At 38.5% G+C, this 20,347-nt stretch overlaps 2 long non-coding RNA genes across 2 annotated transcripts; one reads left to right on the top strand and one right to left on the bottom strand.

Annotated features, from left to right (window-relative positions):
* Positions 1–2,603: 2,603 nt before the first annotated feature.
* On the top strand, positions 2,604–3,319 carry LOC122830165. The gene is made up of 3 exons (XR_006370491.1): positions 2,604–2,684; positions 2,889–2,946; positions 3,029–3,319. It is a non-coding gene; the product is annotated as an uncharacterized LOC122830165 (long non-coding RNA).
* Positions 3,320–4,304: 985 nt separating this feature from the next.
* LOC122830163 lies at positions 4,305–5,358 on the bottom strand. Its single transcript, XR_006370490.1, has 3 exons — positions 5,286–5,358; positions 5,107–5,196; positions 4,305–4,410 (listed from the first exon to the last, which is right to left on the bottom strand). It is a non-coding gene; the product is annotated as an uncharacterized LOC122830163 (long non-coding RNA).
* Between the last annotated feature and the right edge of the window lie 14,989 nt (positions 5,359–20,347).

Here is a 20,347-nt window from a genome sequence, read left to right as displayed (position 1 = left end):
AATGGGCCTCTAAATAAAAACTACTGAACGTGATAAGTATAAGACAATAAAGACCTGTCATTAAAATGTACTTCAAAGTGAAGTACAGTTGCTATGGGACAAATAATCTGCGAAAAGATCAATCTCTTCCCTGAACTGCTATGGCTGGCTAAAATAACGCGCCGTTCTGACCAAAAACAATCAATCAGAACTATGAGGAGGGTCTTAGTGCTGTCAATCAACATCATTCACTCACTGCTAAATGCCCTCTCCTAAATGTCTCCATATTCGTAACTGACTTCATGGACAGTAATGGTGTTTTGTTAAATCAGAGATTTTACCAACAAATTTAATCTGAACTGTACTTGTAATGGATATCTATAAGTATGCAAAGCTATTCCTGTTTTGGATAAAGTCATCTTATCCGCAACACCTTAAGATATTCAAATGTTACTTCATCTTTACCCAAATTGAAAATTGGTGAATATAGTGTGACTGATAGAAAGTGCAATAATGTTATATTTGACACTGCCTTTACATCTAAATTGTTTAAGGATTACAATAACGGTACATCGGCAACAATGAATTTGTCTATAATTGAGAAGGCATTTTCCAAGTATGTAAAACGGCCGGTTTCACCTAAGGTTAAGGTGAGTCACTTCAAAATCTCTCACAATAATTACCCAGTGGCAGAACTTTTGCACAAAATATTTACATTTGATTCAACATGTTGTACCTTTTGTGAATGTCCAGGAAAATCCCTTAATCATCTCTTTATTTTCCTGTCCCTTTTCTTTTAAACTAAGAAGAGACATTAAAAATTGGTTGTTCCTTAAAATTGAAGACATCCCAAAGATAACCATCACCCACAAATTATACTATGTTGAAGACCTTGATAATCAAATATCTGATGTGGTAAATATTGTCTTCTTACTTGTTTAATATAATACACACTGCTATAAATGGAGAGGTTTTACTCCTTGTTTTGATTTTTTTTTCTTAACCAATTTAAACTGTATTACACCTCATTGAAACATTTGAAATCTGTTTATGCCAAAACTGCCAGTATCTCTACTTTACTTTTGTTTAAAATCTAGCTCTATTTTTATCATTTGCCTTAATGTTACATCTCTGTCAGTAAAAATTCGAAGGAATTTTCCGTTATTATTTTAACGGACATTTCTACTGTATTTTCAATTTCACGCATTGCATCATGGGAACAAGAACATTCACGAAGCGCGAAATCTAGTTGTCCAGACATTCAAAGGTCTATCTGCTCCGACTCTGTAATGTACATCGTCGACGTGGCTTGGATTTAGAAGTTAGAGTAATCACTTTTGGCACCTCTTGGGTAACGTAAAATAAACCAATAAACCATTTTAAAAAAATAAATATCGTTTATAGCAGTATTAATAGTTAGTTAATATAGTAGGTGGCGCCCACCTACTATATTTTTGTAAACTACGGTATTATTTTGATGTAGCATTCGTTTTACTAAAAAACGTCTTTACTTATGATTTGTAAGTGCTGTGCTTGCTTGTGCAATATAAAAGTAAGACGACGTTATTTGCTAGACAACGGTGACCACTTTCCTTCCCCCCCCCCACTCCAAATGCAGCGCCCATTTATGCGTTCATCTCGAGGAACTTGCTAGCTGGATTTATTCCACCATCTAAATAAGACTAAATCTCACGTAGCTTCCAAAAATATTTGTATGTATAAAAGTCATCAGCGGCTGTGAGTTTACTTGATCTGGCTTTCGGCAGTATAATATGTGATGCGTCTTTTTATTTTAATCTAATTGCTGATGAAGGGCGCATTAAAGTTAGCAGTTCATGACGTCACGCTGCTAGATTCAATTGTGCTGATTCGTGAATGTCAGGCTGTAATTTTCTTAATTGTTAAACACGGTTTGATGTCCCGGATGTTAGATGCAGGTGGGGGTTTTTTAAACCTCGACAGGCTAGTTTTCATATCCAGACTCCAGCTCTGCTCTCCTCCTTCTGTTTGTTTTTTACTTGAACCGGGCTGCATCTTTTTCAGCCAGTGGTAAACATGTGGTGAGGTCATTGTGCACAGAAATATGGTGATTTATAAACTGTTACAGTAGATAAGAAGCTTCTTTAGTCATTTATAAACTGATGACAAACAGATATAGGGACAATTAAGTTACATTTTTGTGAACTAAAACAAGCGAATGAACATTAATGAGACCCAAAAACTGACATGTATAAAGCATTTTGTTTGGCACTTAATTTGAAGTTTTCACAGATATGCCTTTCTGCATCGTCATGCTTTTTTTGTCACCTGTAGCCCAGTTTATAAACTGTCATAATTTTCCGCAACAATGCCGAGTTGTCATTATGTATCTTATCTCATCATCTAAATATTTGAAGCACTGCAGATGTCACAGACATGTCAATGTTTTTCTCCTGTGGCCATAAAAAATGTGGAAGAAGGTTTTCCTCATGCTGTTGCTTTGCTGTTCACATGTCAAGAAGACATTTAGACATAAAGACAAGACAAACCCAAAATCAAAGTATATCTATACAGTTAAAATGCTCATTCAATTTTGAGACACAGCTCAGCATCTCATTATGTCTGTTTTCTCCCACAATCCAACAGTGCTGCAGACCGGACCCACAACGGCAGTCTGCATTCTGATTGGTTCAGACACTCTGGAAACTAAACTTCCTATTGGCCAGGTAGACCACCCATAACCTCTGTCTCTTTAAGAGGCATACCCACTTTATGTGGGTTACACAGGCACCTGCACACTCGTTTTCATAATTAGATTTAACGACCCCAGTCAACATTTCTAAGTTTTGTAGAAAATTTTAAGTCTGAAAACAGTGTCACTAATCCTGTCATCTTCTTCTCATTTCTCCTTATCTGTCTGGATTTACCAGCATTCTTGCTCCTCTGATGATGGAACCTCCGGTCTCTTCACCCATCACCATAAACACAGTAAGCTTTCTGTTAATCAAAACCCTTATTTGAATGTCCTCTTTAGTGATATGACCAAACATCTAACTTCAATTGTGTTTAGGTTTAAGTCCCAGGATGGGAAAACAATAGCTACGTAGAGGAACTAAAGGAAGAGCTGGTCTTCCATCGGCAGATTTGTTGCCCAACTGTGCTCTGAAATCCAATCATATTATACTTTCCGCACCAAAGTGCTCCCTTCGACCGCAATCCTCTTCAGGGCGCACCACGCGGCAGAAATCCGCGTCAGCAGCGCCGTGACGCCCTATTGCCGTCAAATGGGCCAGACGCAACGTGAGAAGGAGGTTCTATATGGACACTGTTGATGAGGTACAGGTGTTCCTCATTACACCGGAGGAGGAACACTGGTGCCTGTCACCTTATACTCCATACATCTCCCCTCCCACCCCCCCATCAAACCACTCAGAGCAGCAGGTTCAGGCTGTGGGCACAGAAGCGGCTCTGGAGGAACCTGCCCACCTCTCTTCACCACACTTACCTCTGGCGCCCCCTGCTAGATGTTGGCTCACTTTTGGTTTCACACTTTTTGGTGTTCCTGGTTGTGAGACAGCAGTAACTTTGAGTATGGTGCTGGACCATGCTAAGGGTGATCATGTTGTGGATATCGATCTCTATATTGTCGGTCACATGTTTGCTTACCTGACTTGTGTAGCAATGTTTTGTGGTAGTGGACCACTTGTTGCTGTGATCTTTTTTGTTGGTTAATACCAGTTCAGATCTGGTTGGATTGCTGGTTATTGCTTTGGCAAGTGGTAACTGGATGAATCCATTTTGATTTGGCTGTGAACCTTTGGTAGGTCACTTGTGTGTCAGGTCTGTGTTCGTAAGTGTTTTTTTTCCTCTTAAGGTACCTTCAGGGTGTAAGTACATGTCCTGTTTGAGCTGCTGTACTATTCTTTGCCAGTCTTCATAACCAGTGACCAACATGATGGGCACAGCAACTTATGGCTGTGGGACATGGAGGCTGATAATGTGACAGCAGTCATCCTGAACACAAAATTTTGGTAATGTATTACCAGCCCAAACATTTTTAAATTCATATTTGTTTTGAGTTTTTTTTAAAAGGTTCCCCTTTGGGGCCCTTTTCTTAAGGGTGGGGGTATTGCGGCTCTGGGCCTTATGGCCTGAATTGGTGACGTGACTGATGACAACTCTGTGGGACAGGGCGATGTCTAAATGTCCCTGGGAACCTTCAAAGGCCAGGCACTCTCCTGGGTGTAGGCAAGTCCTCCCCTGGAGAGAAAAATAGTTCGAAGTTTGAGTGGGATGTTGAAAGCACCTGTCTATACTTACTACCCTTTATTTGTTATCTTCTTGGGCAATCTTTCCGTGAACTCTGAAATTATAGAGACAGGTATACTGCCGATGGCCCCATTTGCTGCTGATCTGTAACTTTATGGACCTAAAAGCCGCTCCTCTGTGGCTCTGTAATGACAAAATGATATATTAGCTGAATATCAAATCAGTAAACCTAAATAGGAAGCTTAATTACATTCACTCATTGTTTTGATATTGCAAAGCCAGCAAGATTTCTAATAATGCTTGAATATTTTCCGTTTTGTCATTTAACAACCACAAATTTCAACGTATTTGATATTTTATGTGACACACCAACAGAACATAACACGTAATTGTGACGCTGGCGGTGATGATGTGAGGGTGGTTTTCATTAACAGATGGACAGAGCTATAAATACAGTTCAGTCCTTGAAGGTAACCTGCAGAAGACTTAAAAACTGGGTGGACAGTATGACAGTATGCCCTGTCCCCCAAACAGCCAGCAATACAATAGGAAGGTATAGATTCAGCACCACATATGACAGGTATAGTCAAAGTCCAGACATAAATCCAAAACAGAATCTGGGAAGACTGAAAAAATTCAATTTTAGATGCTGCATCCAAATTGACTGAGCTTAGCCTATTTTGTTTTCATGTATAATTTTCTATCTGATTCACAAAGATGAGCTACTTTCTGTTGGCATGTTTCTGTTATCAAGTCCTAATAGGATACAATAATGTTTGTATTTTAAACATTAAAACACTGAAAGGTTCAATGGCTATAAATATCTTGCAAACTGATTAATAAGCAAAGTAGTTAAGAAAGTACTTTAGATAAATGTACCTGTAGCGCAAAGGTCTGAAGCGGATTTTGGTCCTTTTCATACAGAAAGGTTCCCAGGTGAGTCCATTCCTGTTCAGGCTCCCTCATTCCCTGTAAACCAAAATTAGACAAATATTCTTAGAGATATGTCTGACGTAGACTGTGTGTTTCTGTTTAATATTCAGATACTTGTGGCTTACATAAACAGAAAACTCCTTGGGAGCACTCCAGGTGTTACCAGTCGGGGACAACATTTTAGGAATGTGTCCCAAGGTGACTTGACTGATGACGACTCTGTGGGACAGGGCGATGACTAAATGTCCCTGGGAACTTTCAAATCCCCAGCACTCTCCTGGGTGTAGGCGAGTCCTCCCCTGAAGAGAAAGAGTTCAAAGTTTGAGTGAGATGTTAAAATAATAGACAAAAGTCTTCTAACTATTTATTGCATCATATAGAAACACCATTCTGCTTCATATTCATGTTACATTATGGTTGCAGTTCAGTTCATACGTGAATGACAATGTCTGGGTGGATTGATGGCCGTTCTGGGGCAAACCCAAACCCGTTGCATCTCTGTATTTGGCCAGGATGTAGGGCCGATGGCATCCAGTGTATAACCTTTGCGCCTGTTTTCAAACACACACAGAAAGTGAATTAAAACCATCTAAGCTTAAAATATTCAGATTTATGATGGTAATGACTTACCATGTGATTTCAGCACAAAGTTGGGCAACAAATCTACCAATGGAAGAAGGTAGTCCATCTTGTTCTGCAGGCCAACCAGCACATCCTTCACTTCCTGTTTTTGTCTTCCCTCATTTTCAGATCCTGGGACCGAAACCTAAACACAATTGAAGTTAGCAGTTTGGTCATATCACTAAAGAAGACATTCAAATATGGGTTATTATTAATAAAAAGCTTACTGTGTTTATGGTGGGGGGTGAAGAAACCGGAGGTTCCATCATCAGAGGAGCAATAATGCTGGCAAATCCTAAAAGAGAAGGGGGAAGGTGACAGGGTCAGTAACACTGCTTCCAGACAAAACTTTCTACAAAACTTGGAAATGTTGGTGCTTGGATGTTTGTAGAAGAAAATCATTTACCATAAATCAAGGCGAGAAATAAGACGCCGACAAAACGATGTTTCAGTTTGTACTTCACTATGTCCCCATTGCTGCTACTGCTCCTGCAGCAGCTGATGTCCTTTCCTGAAACAGTGTCTCTTCCTTTGCGGCCATAACGGCGGTATATCCACTTCCTGCTCAGCCAAGGTAGAACAAATACAAATATGTAAACAGATGCATGGATTAGAAGATTTTTGAGTTAAATATGCAAAGTTTTTTTGCAAAAGTGTTCTCTCAAAGAGTAGGAATACTGGTGATCATACCATGGTGCTGGTGCCCATCTCCAATGAAGAGAAAGGCGGGGTTCACCCTGGACAAGTCGCCTGTCTGTCGCAGGGCAACACAGAGACAAACAAGACAGACAATCATTCATACACACACACACAGGGAGTACATGCAAACTCCATGTAGAAAGACTCCAGGCCGGGAATCGAACTACAAGGCAACAGTGCTACCAACAGTGCCACTATGCAGCCGTATTTTTAATTTTCCTTTTAATATATTTTTAGTGCTTTTATCTTTGTCTGAACCTACACAAACTGCATGCCTCCATGCACTGCTAAAATAATTGAAATATTGAACCCTATTTATTTAATTAAATGCTGCAACAGATAGTGAACTATTTAAAATAAATTGTCCAGATAAACTATTTAAGGTAAATTATTTAGAGTGAATTTTTATATTAAAATTTATTGCAGATTGTTTATGGATGTTTGTCTGTTCTGATGGTGTTTACACTTTGTAATGTTTGGGGGTTTTTTTGTGTGTGTGTACCTCACGGGCTGCCGTAGTCAATGAGGGCAGGCCTTATAAGGCTGGTCTAATCATTCTGACAATGAAGGACTTGAATGGCCAAATTGTTTGGTATAATGGAATCTACATTTGGTGTTCCCCGGTGAAAGCAGTGAGGTACGTTTTGTTTGTTTATTGTATTGTACGTTTGTGTTTGTATTCTAATGTTTGTATCTTTTAGTTTTCACGGTGACTGTTGCGACAAGGTGATTGTGGTGACCAGGTGATCACTTGGATCTGAATCACCTGCAAAAGGAAAATAAAAAAGAGGAAATTCACCCGTCGAGACTGGCTAACTAATTCAATAACTGGGGAGCAGCTATAAAAGCGTTTATACTGTTTAAATTGCATCAAATTTTTACTATATGAATTATTTATAGTAAATATAGTTTAATCAAATTAATTTGAAATTTCATTCTGATGTTTCCAGTCTGATTCCTGCACCTCTCTCCCATTGTTACGACTGACTCAAGGTCATAACAAAAACGGGAGACCATGCAGTGGTTAAAGTGCTTAACAAGTAATATTTATTAACAAAAACAACAATGGATTGTGAATGTCGGTATCAGTGGTGTAATGCAAATGCTTGAATGTGGTGTTTGAGTGCATATGGAAGTGCAAAAACAAAGACAAACTCAAATGTCCAGAAGGAAGGGAGCAGAGGCCTGGCACCAAAACACAACAAAAGTCATGTGGGAGAGTGGACACTGAAGACGACCCAGAAGGTGGAGACGGTCAGGTTTAAATGCTCTGTGCTCCAAATGAACTAATCAGCAGCACCTGTAAAGTGGAGGAGCACAAAGACAGACAACAAGGCACCTGCAACTCAGCCCATAACAGAAGGATATTCTGGTTGTCCTGCAGAACAAGATGGACTACCTTCTTCCATGGGCAGATTTGTTGCCCAACTTTGCGCTGAAATCACAATCGTTACTATCATAAATCTGACTGAATGTTTTAAGCTTAGATGGTTTTAATTCACTTTCTGTGTGCAACAGGCGCAAAGGTTTTACAGTGGATGCCATCAGCCGTACATCCTGGCCAAATACAAAGATGCAACGGGTTTGGAATGCAACAGCCATCTATCCACCCAGACATTGTCATTCAGGTATGAACTGAACTACGATCATAATGTAACATGAATATAAAGCAGAATGGTATTTCTATATGATGTAATATTTAGAAGACTTTTGTTTATTATTTCAACATCCCACTCAAACTTTGAACTCTTTTTCTCTTCGGGGGAGGACTTGCCTACATCCAGGAGAGTGCTGGGCCTTTGAAGGTTCCCAGGGACATTTAGTCATCGCCCTGTCCCACAGAGTTGTCATCAGTCACGTCACCTTGGGTCACGTTCCTACAATGTTGTCCCCGACTGGTAACACCTGTAGTGCTCCCAAGGAGTTTTCTGTCTATGTAAGCCACAAGTATCTAAATATTAAACAGAAACACACAGTCTAACTTTCAGAGATATTTATAAAGATATTTGTCTAATTTTGTTTTAAAAGCATTATGTCGTCATAGAAACAACTAACACACAAACTGACAGACTGGCAAACAACTGACAAACATAACTGACAACATAAATTACTGACATTTAATGTAACATAATTACCTGAAATGAGTGGTTAACAAAACACAAATGGCACAGTGAGCCTCCCTACTGGTGCACCTATCACTCTGTGTAATGTAACAAAGATCCAAGTTACCCTTTGAACATAACCTCCAACACTATTCTACAGTGGCCCTGAGGTGCAAACCACTTCAGCAAATTGAAAGCACTACAACATTAACGAAGCGATATTTCACATAACAAAAACACTACAACATTAACGAAGCACAATTCCAAATTACAAAAACACTGCAATATTAACGAAGGACCATTACAACTTACAAAAACACTACATTGACGAAGCACTATTACAAATTACAAAAACACTACAACATTAACGAAGGACAATTCCAGGGGCGTGCTGTGGTGGCGTAGGGGATAGTGCAACCCACATTTGGAGGCCTTCAGTCCTCGACACGGCTGTCACGTGTTCGATTCCCGGACCCGGCCAACGTTTGCTGCATGTCTTCCCCCTCTCCTGTCAGCCTACTTTTGAATAAGGGACACTAGAGCCCACAAAAGACCCCCTGGTGGGGGAAAAAGACAAAAGCAAAGCACAATTCTAAATTACAAAAACAGTGTAATATTAAAGAATGACTATTACAAATGACAAAAACACTACAACATTAACGAAGGATAATTCCAAATGACAAAAACACTACATTAAGGAAGAACTATTTCAAATGACAAAAGCACTACCATGTTAATGAAAGATTATTACAAATTACAAAAACACTACATCGACGAAGCACAATTCCAAATTACAAAAATAATACAAATGACAAAAACACTATAACATTAATGATGGACTATTTCAAATGACAAAAACACTACAACATTAACAAAGTACTATTACAAATGACAAAAACACTACAATGTTAACGAAGGACTATAACAAATTACAAAAGCACTACAACATTAACAAAGGACAATTCCAAATGACAAAAACACTACAACATTAACAAAGCACAATTCCAGGGGCGTGCTGGAGTTATCAGTCACGTCACCTTGGGTCACGTTCCTAAAATGTTGTCCCTGACTGGTAACACCTGTTGTGCTCCCAAGGAGTTTTCTGTCTATGTAAGCCACAAGTATCTAAATATTAAACAGAAACACACAGTCTAACTTTCAGAGATATTTATAAAGATATTTGTCCAATTTTGTTTTAAAAGCATTGTGTTGTCATAGAAACAACTAACACACAAACTGACAGACTGGCAAACAACTGACAAACATAACTGACAACATAAATTACTGACATTTAATGTAACATAATTACCTGAAATGAGTGGTTAACAAAACACAAATGGCACAGTGAGCCTCCCTACTGGTGCACCTATAACTCTGTGTAATGTAACAAAGATCCAAGTTACCCTTTGAACATAACCTCCAACACTATTCTACAGTGGCCCTGAGGTGCAAACCACTTCAGCAAATTGAAAGCACTACAACATTAACGAAGCAATATTTCAAATTACAAAAACACTCCAATGTTAACGAAGGACAATTCCAAATGACAAAACACTACAATGTTAACAAAGAACTATTACAAATTACATAAACACTACAACAAAGGACTATTACAAATTACATAAACACTACAGCATTAACGAAACAGAAGAGGACCTAAGAAATCGCTGATTGGACGACAGCCTGCTTTTACCTTTGAACCAGAAGTTAGTCTGGTGTGTTTTCTTTTAATGGGAACAAAGCACAACCCTTGGAATGGTGTTGGGGATCTTGCCGACTTGCTGCCGGCAATGCAGTTGGAGGTGAACTTCCCCTCAAAGAGCCTGCTGTGGGTGTAGAGCCGGTCCAGTATTCCATGACCAGGATGAAGACCTAAATCCGAAGTTCAACTATCCTAAGAACCCTCCTCTCCAGAACCACTGGATAGACCATACCAGGGAGGCATAAGAGTGTGATCCGACTGTATTTGGAATACACTCTGCAGTCTTTTTGAACAGGGGAACCACCATCCTGGACTGCCAATCCAGGAAAACTGCCCCTGTTGTCCATGCAATATTGCAGTCATGTCTACTAATACAACTCCACAATATCCAGAGCCTTAAGGAAATCGAGGCGAATCTTATGCACCTCTGGTAGCTTTTTAACCAATTTAGTGACCTAAGCACCACAGATTGGAGAGGCGGACCAAAGTCCTCAGACTTTGAAGACATGCATTAGGGGGATTGATGAGACCTTCAAAGTATTCTGCCCTCTGACCCACACTGTCCCAAGCTGAGGTCAGCAGCACAGCATCCCCATTGTAAGTAGTGTTGGTGCTGTACCACTTCCTCCTCTTGAGATGCCAGGTGGTGGACAAGAATTGTCTTTGAGCCATAGGGAATTTGTTCCCCACAAAATATTCAAACTCCTCCATGCCTGAGTTTCTGCCTCGGCGACCAGATGAGCTGCATACCTACATAACCACAATTTAGTTGTAGTTATAATAAAATGCAGGCACATGTAGTCCAGATAGGCAAAATATGTATAAACGAAATGGATGTTTACACCTTTGAAATTTTAACCCCCTGTTTTGTACCCTATTTTTTTTTTGTCTACTTCTAATTTTTACCCATTAACAAATGATTGTTTGTTAATGGATTGTTTTCTACCCAGAAAGTTGTTTGTGGGTAGAAACAAACACGTGATCAAGAAATTAGCCTAAAAGAAATCAAAGAAGCTTTAGAAAACCTTAAAGTCAGAAGTCTTACCCGAGTCCATACTTACCTTAAATCCATCCTGATTAAGCGATCTCTCCATGGATTCGGACATTGTAGAGGCAGGTGTACTCTGGATGGCCCCAGTTGTTGTTTATCTGGAGCTTTATGGAGCTTTATGGAGCTAAAGGCCACTTTTTCGTGGCTCTGTAATGATAAAAGTATGTATTAGTTTAATACAATAGAGCTAAAGAAGATGTTCCGGTGCCTGGTGGTTCTGGTACGTAGGCTTCTTTTTTTTTAATACTCTTTATTTAACGTTTTTCATTACAATAAAACATACAACACACACAGAACTTGGGGCACTGATACATAGATAAGTAGAAAGACAGAAAAAAAAATAAAATACATTACAAGATGTTACACCTGGTTATGCTTCCTTGCTTTTGTAGGTCAGCCATTTAGACCAGCGTTTGTTGTAAGAATGTCCTTTCATACGTAAAAGATATGTCAGTTTTTCCATAGAGTGAATCTCCTCCACGACGTCTCGCCAGTGGTCCAGCTGGGGAGGGAGTTTCTTTAGCCAAGACAGTGTAATTGCTTTTTTGCTTGCAATTGACAGAACTTTAAAAAGGTACTGATCTTCTTTTAGAAACACTTTTCCAGACATCAACCCCAGCAGAAAAATTCTAGGGTCCTTGGGGATGACACCCCAAAATTATCCCAGTAGTCTGACAGATCCCATCCCAATAAGTTGCCAACTTTGGGCAGGACCAAAATACATGAGATTGGCGTTCTGATGGCCACACTGTCTCCAACATTACTGTTCTTCTCCTCTATGTCTACTAGTAATTTGGGGTGTAATAAAGTATCTGATTAAGCACTTCCATCTGAATTCCTTCCATCTTTTGGAGCTAGTAGATGTCTGTTGTGTCACACACATTGAAAGCCAATCATCCTCTGTAATTATTACTCCCAATTCTCTTTCCCATTTAGACTTAATATTCAAGGTGTTATTTCCATTATATTTCTGCAATCCTTTATATAGTTTGGAAACAGTTTTACAAGGGAGGTGAGTATAAGCTTTCGTAAAAATGTTCACAAACCTTCTGGAGGAACACCTTTTTTTATTTTCGTATTGTAAAAATGTCTTACCTGGAAATATTTAAATAAATCTCTGTTCTCAAGATTATAATCCCTTTTCAGTTGCTCAAATGTTTTAAAGGTGTTACCTTCTACAAACTGGCACAAAGCCACAAGTCCTCTATCTTTCCAGCCTAAAAAAAAAGAATCTAATTCTCCTGGCCGAAAGTTTGAGTTACAGGAGGGCCACATCAGGAGTCCTGTGACATCCGCCAATCTGTATCTATCAACCACTTCCTTCTAGATTAACAATGTGCCTTCAACTATACCATTCCCATTTTTGTGGTACGTAGGCTTCTTTAACACCTCCCAGAGGGCAGGAGGCAAAAGAGTGTGTGCGCTGGGTGAGTGAAGTGCTTTGTGATTTTCCCAGCCCTTTCCAAACACCGCTTCCTGTAGATGTCCTTGATGGCAGGGAGCGGTGCCCCGACGATATACTGAGCAGTTTTCACCACCCTCTGCAGCGCCTTCCAGTCGGAGACAGAGCAATTCCTGTGCCAAGCTGTAATACAGTTGGTGAGGATACTCTCAATGGTGCAGCGGTAGAAGTTCATGAGGATCTCTGAGGACAGGTGGTTCTTCCTCAGGGTCCTCATGAAGAGGCACTGTCCCCTTAATGTGGATCGGAGGATGCAGGGCAGTGTTCCTCCTGAAGTCCACGATAAGCTCCTTGGTCTTCTCGGTGTTCAGCTGCATGTTGTTTTTGTCGCACCACTCAGCCAGATGGTCTACCTCCTCCCTGTAAGCGGCCTCATCATTATCTCCAATGGGGCCGATCACCGTGTTGTTTGTGGGTAGAAACAAACACGTGATCAAGAAATTAGCCTAAAAGAAATCAAAGAAGCTTTAGAAAAACTTAAAGTCAGAAGTCTTACCCGAGTCCATACTTACCTTAAATCCATCCTGATTAAGCGATCTCTCCATGGATTCGGACGTTGTAGAGGCAGGTGTACTCTGGATGGCCCCAGTTGTTGTTTATCTGGAGCTTTATGGAGCTAAAGGCCACTTTTTCGTGGCTCTGTAATGATAAAAGTATGTATTAGTTTAATACAATAGAGCTAAAGAAGATGTTCCGGTGCCTGGTGGTTCTGGTACGTAGGCTTCTTTAACGCCTCCCAGAGGGCAGGAGGCAAAAGAGTGTGTGTGCTGGGTGAGTGAAGTGCTTTGTGATTTTCCCAGCCCTTTCCAAACACCGCTTCCTGTAGATGTCCTTGATGGCAGGGAGCGGTGCCCCGACGATATACTGAGCAGTTTTCATCACCCTCTGCAGTGCCTTCCAGTCGGAGACAGAGCAATTCCCGTGCCAAGCTGTAATACAGTTGGTGAGGATGCTCTCAATGGTGCAGCGGTAGAAGTTCATGAGGATCTCTGAGGACAGGTGGTTCTTCCTCAGGGTCCTCATGAAGAAGACGCGCTGATGCGCCTTCTTAATGAATTTGGAGCAGCTGGTCGTCCAAGTCAGGTCCTCGGAGATGTGGACTCCCAGGAACTTAAAGGTGTCCACACGCTCCACCACTGTCCCCTTAATGTGGATCGGAGGATGTAGGGCAGCGTTCCTCCTGAAGTCCACGATAAGCTCCTTGGTCTTCTCGGTGTTCAGCTGCATGTTGTTTTTGTCGCACCACTCAGCCAGATGGTCTACCTCCTCCATGTAAGCGGCCTCTTTGTTATCTCCACTGGGGCAGATCACCATGGTGTCATCTGCAAACTTTCTGATGCCGTTAGACACGTGGACAGGTCTGCAGTCATAGGTGAAGAGGGAGTACAGGAAAGAACTCATCACACAGCCTTGTGGCACTCCGGTGTTTATTAAATGTAATTAAGTCAGAAAACTTACCTTAACTTGTCTGTCAATTAATTTAATTGGCAAAAATTTTTCAAAATAAAAATTTTCCAAAATAATTGTAATAATTTAAGTCAGAAAACTTAACTCAGTCCATACTTACCTTAAATCCATCCTCATTAACCCTCCTGTTTTCCTAATTTTCTGTAAACACCCTTTGTCCTCCGGGTCCGTCTTAACTAAACCCCCAATGTAAGCAGCTTAATTGAATTTTAAACACCAAATTTCACCTTGTATATTGTAATTCACCACAAAATGTGTGAATACTTGAGTTTTCCCTCTCCACTTGAATTCCTATAGCTTAAGAAAAGAAAAAAATGTGCAGAAAGGAGTTTCGAATGCATTTTTATTCATCTCAATGACTCATTTTCCTTTACTTTTCTCCAGTGAACAATTTAAGAGAATGTACAATACAAAAATATGAAAAATAACATAACCCATTCAACTAATTAGCACATGTGGGGCAGTAATACAAAGGCAGGTGTACTGTGAATGGCCCCGGTTGCTGTTTATCTGTGGCTTTATGGAGCTAAAGGCCACTTTTTCGTGGCTTTGTAATGATAAAATTAATTATTTGTAACAAGTGCACAGCCTTTGCAGATATATTTCTTACACCTGCAGCACACAGTATGTGTTTTACGGTCCTTATTTTGAGGGCAGAACTGACATCTCTTCCTCTTTCTTGCCCTAGCTGGGGAAGTGGCTGTGGTAGATGGATCCTCAGGTTGAAAAAACGCACCATGCATTTCCAGGAAAATTCCTTCCACAGGCCAGAGCTTGACGTGTGAATCACAGAATTGCATATATTTAACCAAACCTCATCAGTTATTGTTATTTTGGCTTCTTTTTCCCATTTAACCTTAATATATGTTGTATTACATTTCCTCTCCATTTGTAGACATGAGTATAGTTTGGATATTGTTTTTTTGGGAGGTCTTCCGTTGCTCGGATCTAATAAGGTTTTAAGTATACCTGTTTCGTCCTCCAAAAATTTAATACTTTTATTGTAATGGTGTCTTAGCTGGAGGTATCTAAAAAAGTCACATTTTTCCAGGTTATAGTTATCTTGAAGTTGTTTAAAACTTTTTAATTCATTATTCTTTGTAATCTTCCAGTAACTTGTTATACCTTTTAGTGACCACTGTTTAAATCTCTATCATAAGCAGGCCATCTTAAAATTTGAGCACTTCTTTCAGTCTTTACTTGCTTTAATATTTTATGCCATATGTCCAATGGTACTTTTATCCATAAGGGTAGTAGGTCAGAATCTATATGTTTGTTAATAAGACATGGATCTCCGATGTATTGTAGAGGTGTATCACTGTAAGACAGGTCTATCTCTTTCCATTTAGCCTCACATGTCGGGTCACACCAACCAACTAACACTCTCATCTGCGCCACTCTATAATAGTCCTCTAGATGTGGTAGAGCCCAACCACCCCTTTCTTTTGACAGCTGTAGTGTCTGGAATTTTACTCTCGGTCTTTGTTTGTTCTGGTCCCCATTGTTGCTGCTGCTGCTGGTTTTATTGACATTAGTGGCCTTTATTTGATAGTGAACTGACAGGAAAGTAAGAAATGGTAAGACATACAATAAAGGTCACCACGCCGGGAATTGAACATAAAATAAATAAATATTTATTTTAGATCTTTTGCATGTATATGTATATATGTGTGTGTATATATATATGTATATATATATATATATATTGATGCCTCACCTGAGCTTGAGTGTTCTGCAACTGTTCCATCCCCTATCATACCTGGAGGTATGAGACGAAAAGGATGGTTTCACATTAAACATTTCTGAACATCCAATAAAAGGGCAAGTTATTGCTAAACCTTCTTGTATGTGACCACTTATGTGAGAAATGAGCCATTTGACATCTGCATATTCTGTAGTACAAAAATTGAATGAGCATTTTAACTGTACAGATATACTTTGATTTTGGGTTTGTCTGGTCTTTATGTCTAAATGTGTTCTTGACATGTGAACAGCAAAGCAACAGCATGAGGAAAACCTTCTTCCACATTTTTTATGGCCACAGGAGAAAAACATTGACATGTCTGTGACATCTGCAGTGCTTCAAATATTTAGACGATGAGATGCATGTAAATTTGCAAATATTACACACATACATAATGACAACTCGGCTTTGTTGCAGTAAATTATGACAGTTTATAAACTGGGCTACAGGTAACAAAAAAGCATGAGGATGCAAAAAGGCATATCTGTGAAAACGTCAAATTAAGTGCCAAACATAATGCTTTATACATGTCAGTTTTTGGGTCTCATTAATGTTCATTCGCTTGTTTTAGTTCACAAAAATGTAATTTAATTGTCCCTATATCTGTTTGTCATCAGTTTATAAATGACAAAGAAGCTTCTTATCTACTGTAACAGTTTATAAATCACCATATTTCTGTGCACAATTCTGTCTGACCTCACCACATATTTACCACTGGCTGAAAAAGATGCAGCCCTGGTTCAAGCAAAAAACAAACAGAACGAGGAGAGCAGAGCTGGAGTCTGGATATGAAAACTAGCCTGTCGAAGTTTAAAAAAAACCACCTGCATCTAACATCCGGGACATCAAACCGTGTTTAACAATTTAGAAAATTACAGCCTGACATTCACGAATCAGCACAATTGAAACTAGCAGCGTGACGTCATGAACTGCTAACTTTAATGTGCCCTTCATCAGCAATTAGATTTAAAAAAAAAAGACGCATCACATATTATACTGCCGAAAGCCAGATCAAGTAAACTCACAGCCGCTGATGACTTTTATACATACAAATATTTTTGGAAGCTACGTGAGATTTAGTCTTATTTAGATGGTGGAATAAATCCAGCTAGCAAGTTCCTCGAGATAAACGCATAAATGGGCGCTGCACTTGGAGTGGGGGGAAAAAAAAAGGAAAGCGGTCACCGTTATCTAGCAAATAACATCGTCTTACCTTTATATTTCACAAGCAAGCACAGCACTTACAAATCATAAGTAAAGACGTTTTTTAGTAAAACGAATACTACATCAAAATAATACCGTAGTTTACAAAAATATAGTAGGTGGACGCCAGTTTTCAAAAAGTCGTTAACTAACTATTAACTATTAATACTGCTATAAACGATATTTATTTTTTAAAAATGGTTTATTGGTTTATTTTACGTTACCCAAGAGGTGCCAAAAGTGATTACTCCAACTTCTAAATCCAAGCCAAGTCGACGATGTACATTACAGAGTCGGAGCAGATAGACCTTTGAATGTCTGGACAACTAGATTTCGCGCTTCGTAAAGGTTCTTGTTCCCATGATGCAATGCGTGAAATTGAAAATACAGTAGAAATGTCCGTTAAAATAATAACGGAAAATTCCTTCGAATTTTTACTGACAGACATGTAACATTAAGGCAAATTATAAAAATATTTACCACATCAGATATTTGACTATCAAGGTCTTCAAGATAGTATAATTTGTGGGTGATGGTTATCTTTGGGATGTCTTCAATTTTAAGGAATAACCAATTGTTTATGTCTCTTCTTAGTTTAAAAGAAAAGGGACAAGGAAAAAAAAGAGATGATTAAGGGATTTTCACCTTCACATTATATTCACCAATTTTCAATTTGGGTAAAGATGAAGTAACATTTGAATATCTTAAGGTCTTTAGGATAAGATGACCTTATCCAAAACAGGAATAGCTTTGCATACTTATAGATATCCATTACAAGTACATTTCAGATTAAATTTGTTGGTAAAATCTCTGATTTAACAAAACACCATTATTGTCCATGAAGTCAGTTACGAATATGGAGACATTTAGGAGAGGGCATATAGCAGTGAGTGAATGATGTTGATTCACAACACTAAGACCCTCCTCATAGTTCTGATTGATTGTTTTTGGTCAGAACGGCGCATTATTTTAGCCAGCCATAGCAGTTCAGGGAAGAGATTGAGGAGATTTATCTTTTCGCAGATTATCTGTCTCATAGCAACCGTCATGACATGGTGACAGCTTTAACAAATAGGGAAAGAACATATATTTTTATTTAATTAAAGTTATATAAAGCAGCTTGAACAAAATGCAACTACATAGGACTTTTGCGAAGTCTGGATTGCGTTAGGTATACTGCTGTAACATTATGATTTTTAAAATCACCATAGATGAACACGATAAACCTTTTGATTTAATATTGAATGGATCAAACTCAATGAGCTTGCTCTTTTGTGTTCCACCATCCATTGGTGTAGCTACTGTTTATGTTCTACAGTGTCCACGTTTAAACGTTTCTGGCTGAACTTTACTACAAATACCACTGAGCCTGTGTTTGGGTGTTTTATTCTTGGTATGAACCAGTTTTAGTTTGAGCGTTGGGTTTAAAAGTATAGGAATATTGCACAAGGAAAATATTCTCCAGCCACAGAAGGGATGACAATGTTTTTCCTCCACTTGGTTTTTTCTCCTTCACTGGACTGAGCAGACAGTTTTTATTTACTTTTGAAATCGTGAATCCTTTTCTCTTTAGGAAACATTTCTTGTATTGTTGCCCGAGATTTGCAATGTGGGATGTTACGTCCTTCCGTCCGTCCATCCGTTCAATTAACTGACAACGAAATTAGCTATTAATTACTATTACCGGTAGCTCATTCTCGCTTAAGTCATTAGATAGAAGTGAGCCTGATTGGTTGGGGTTTGCTTTTGCAGCAAACAGTTGCTGCAACAGTTTTCTGGAACTTTTGCAGTATGCTTGTTCACTTTGAAGTACATTTTAATAACAGGTCTTTATTGTGTTATACTTATCATGTTCAGTAGTTTTTATTTAGAGGCCCATTGTTGAAGTACAAATTAACTGTTACAGTATCTTTGGACCTACGTTTTAATAATTAGAAGTTCAGGGTACTACTTGAACTGCACTAAATATAAAGTACTACTGTAATTTAAATATTTACTAGTTGCCACATATGTTTGCACATACAAATTAATAAACTTATTAACTAAACAGGATTTTAGTCATTTTATGTATTTAAAGCTGCATTATGTTAAATCAACACTGAAATTCCATTGTGTTTGCTGAAGCTGACATCACACCCATGGAACTTGTGAATGTTTGAAACTTACATCCCAAGCGTCTTGGAATTTTGTCATTAAAGGAGAAATGTTTTACTGAATTTTGTCATTTGTGCTTGCGGACTTCGGAGAAGAGAGACGTTCAAGAGTTCAAGAGAGTTTTACTTCATTTCAACTGAAATACAGTAAAAATACAAGGATGAAACGTAAGTTTTTCTTTGAATATTTATCAAGAATAACTAGATCACAATTTTGGAAGGATATAAAAATTGGTTTGACAGAATTATTTGTGATTTGTTAATGAAGATTGTTGGTGAGAAAAAAGTTTTTTCAGTTTAAGATGAAATAGTTTTGCTTCTTGTTTTATGTAAAGATTGAAAATATCAGGACTGTTGTTTTTTAGTTTTTTTGCATGTTTTATAATGATGAGAAGAAAGAAATCTGACTGGTTTGGCTCTAAACATTAAATAAATGAGAAATAAGTTTGTATAATTTTAAATTAAAAAACAGAGTTAGATGGTTCAAATCTTGAAAATTTTTCCCTAACTGTAGATTTAAAAGTTGTTTAAAGTTCAATTTAAATTTAAGACGGAACAGTTTGTTTTCAGTCGTATGCAAAGATAGGAAATATATATGTATATAATTTTTTTTTTCTTTGCACGTTTTATAATGGTGACAAGAATCAAATCTGGAAAAATTTAAAAGCTGTTTAAAGTTATTTTATTTGAAGATCAATGACTGATAATTTTCAGAAATAATGGTTTGACTTGCATGGGAATAAAGTTAAAATAAATGACAGTTTTAAATTTCATGAATGGTTTTAAGACACTGAAACTGATAAAAAGTTATGCGATTTTGTCTTGTATTGATATGCTTTGTGACAAAGTCACTGACCAACTTTCCATGCCTCTGTTTTGGATTAGAAATCGTGAGAAGAAGTGTTCGACTCATGTTAAATGGATATTATGGAGCGGACGGAAAACCAACGATCTCCTATAAAGAGACCAGGATCAGGTAATCC

The sequence above is a fragment of the Gambusia affinis genome, linkage group LG04, assembly GCF_019740435.1.
Source record: "Gambusia affinis linkage group LG04, SWU_Gaff_1.0, whole genome shotgun sequence".
In the NCBI taxonomy this organism is placed as follows: Eukaryota; Metazoa; Chordata; class Actinopteri; order Cyprinodontiformes; family Poeciliidae; genus Gambusia; species Gambusia affinis.
The sequence above is the reverse complement of the archived record's forward strand: the minus strand, read 5'-3'. Positions and strand labels throughout refer to the sequence as shown.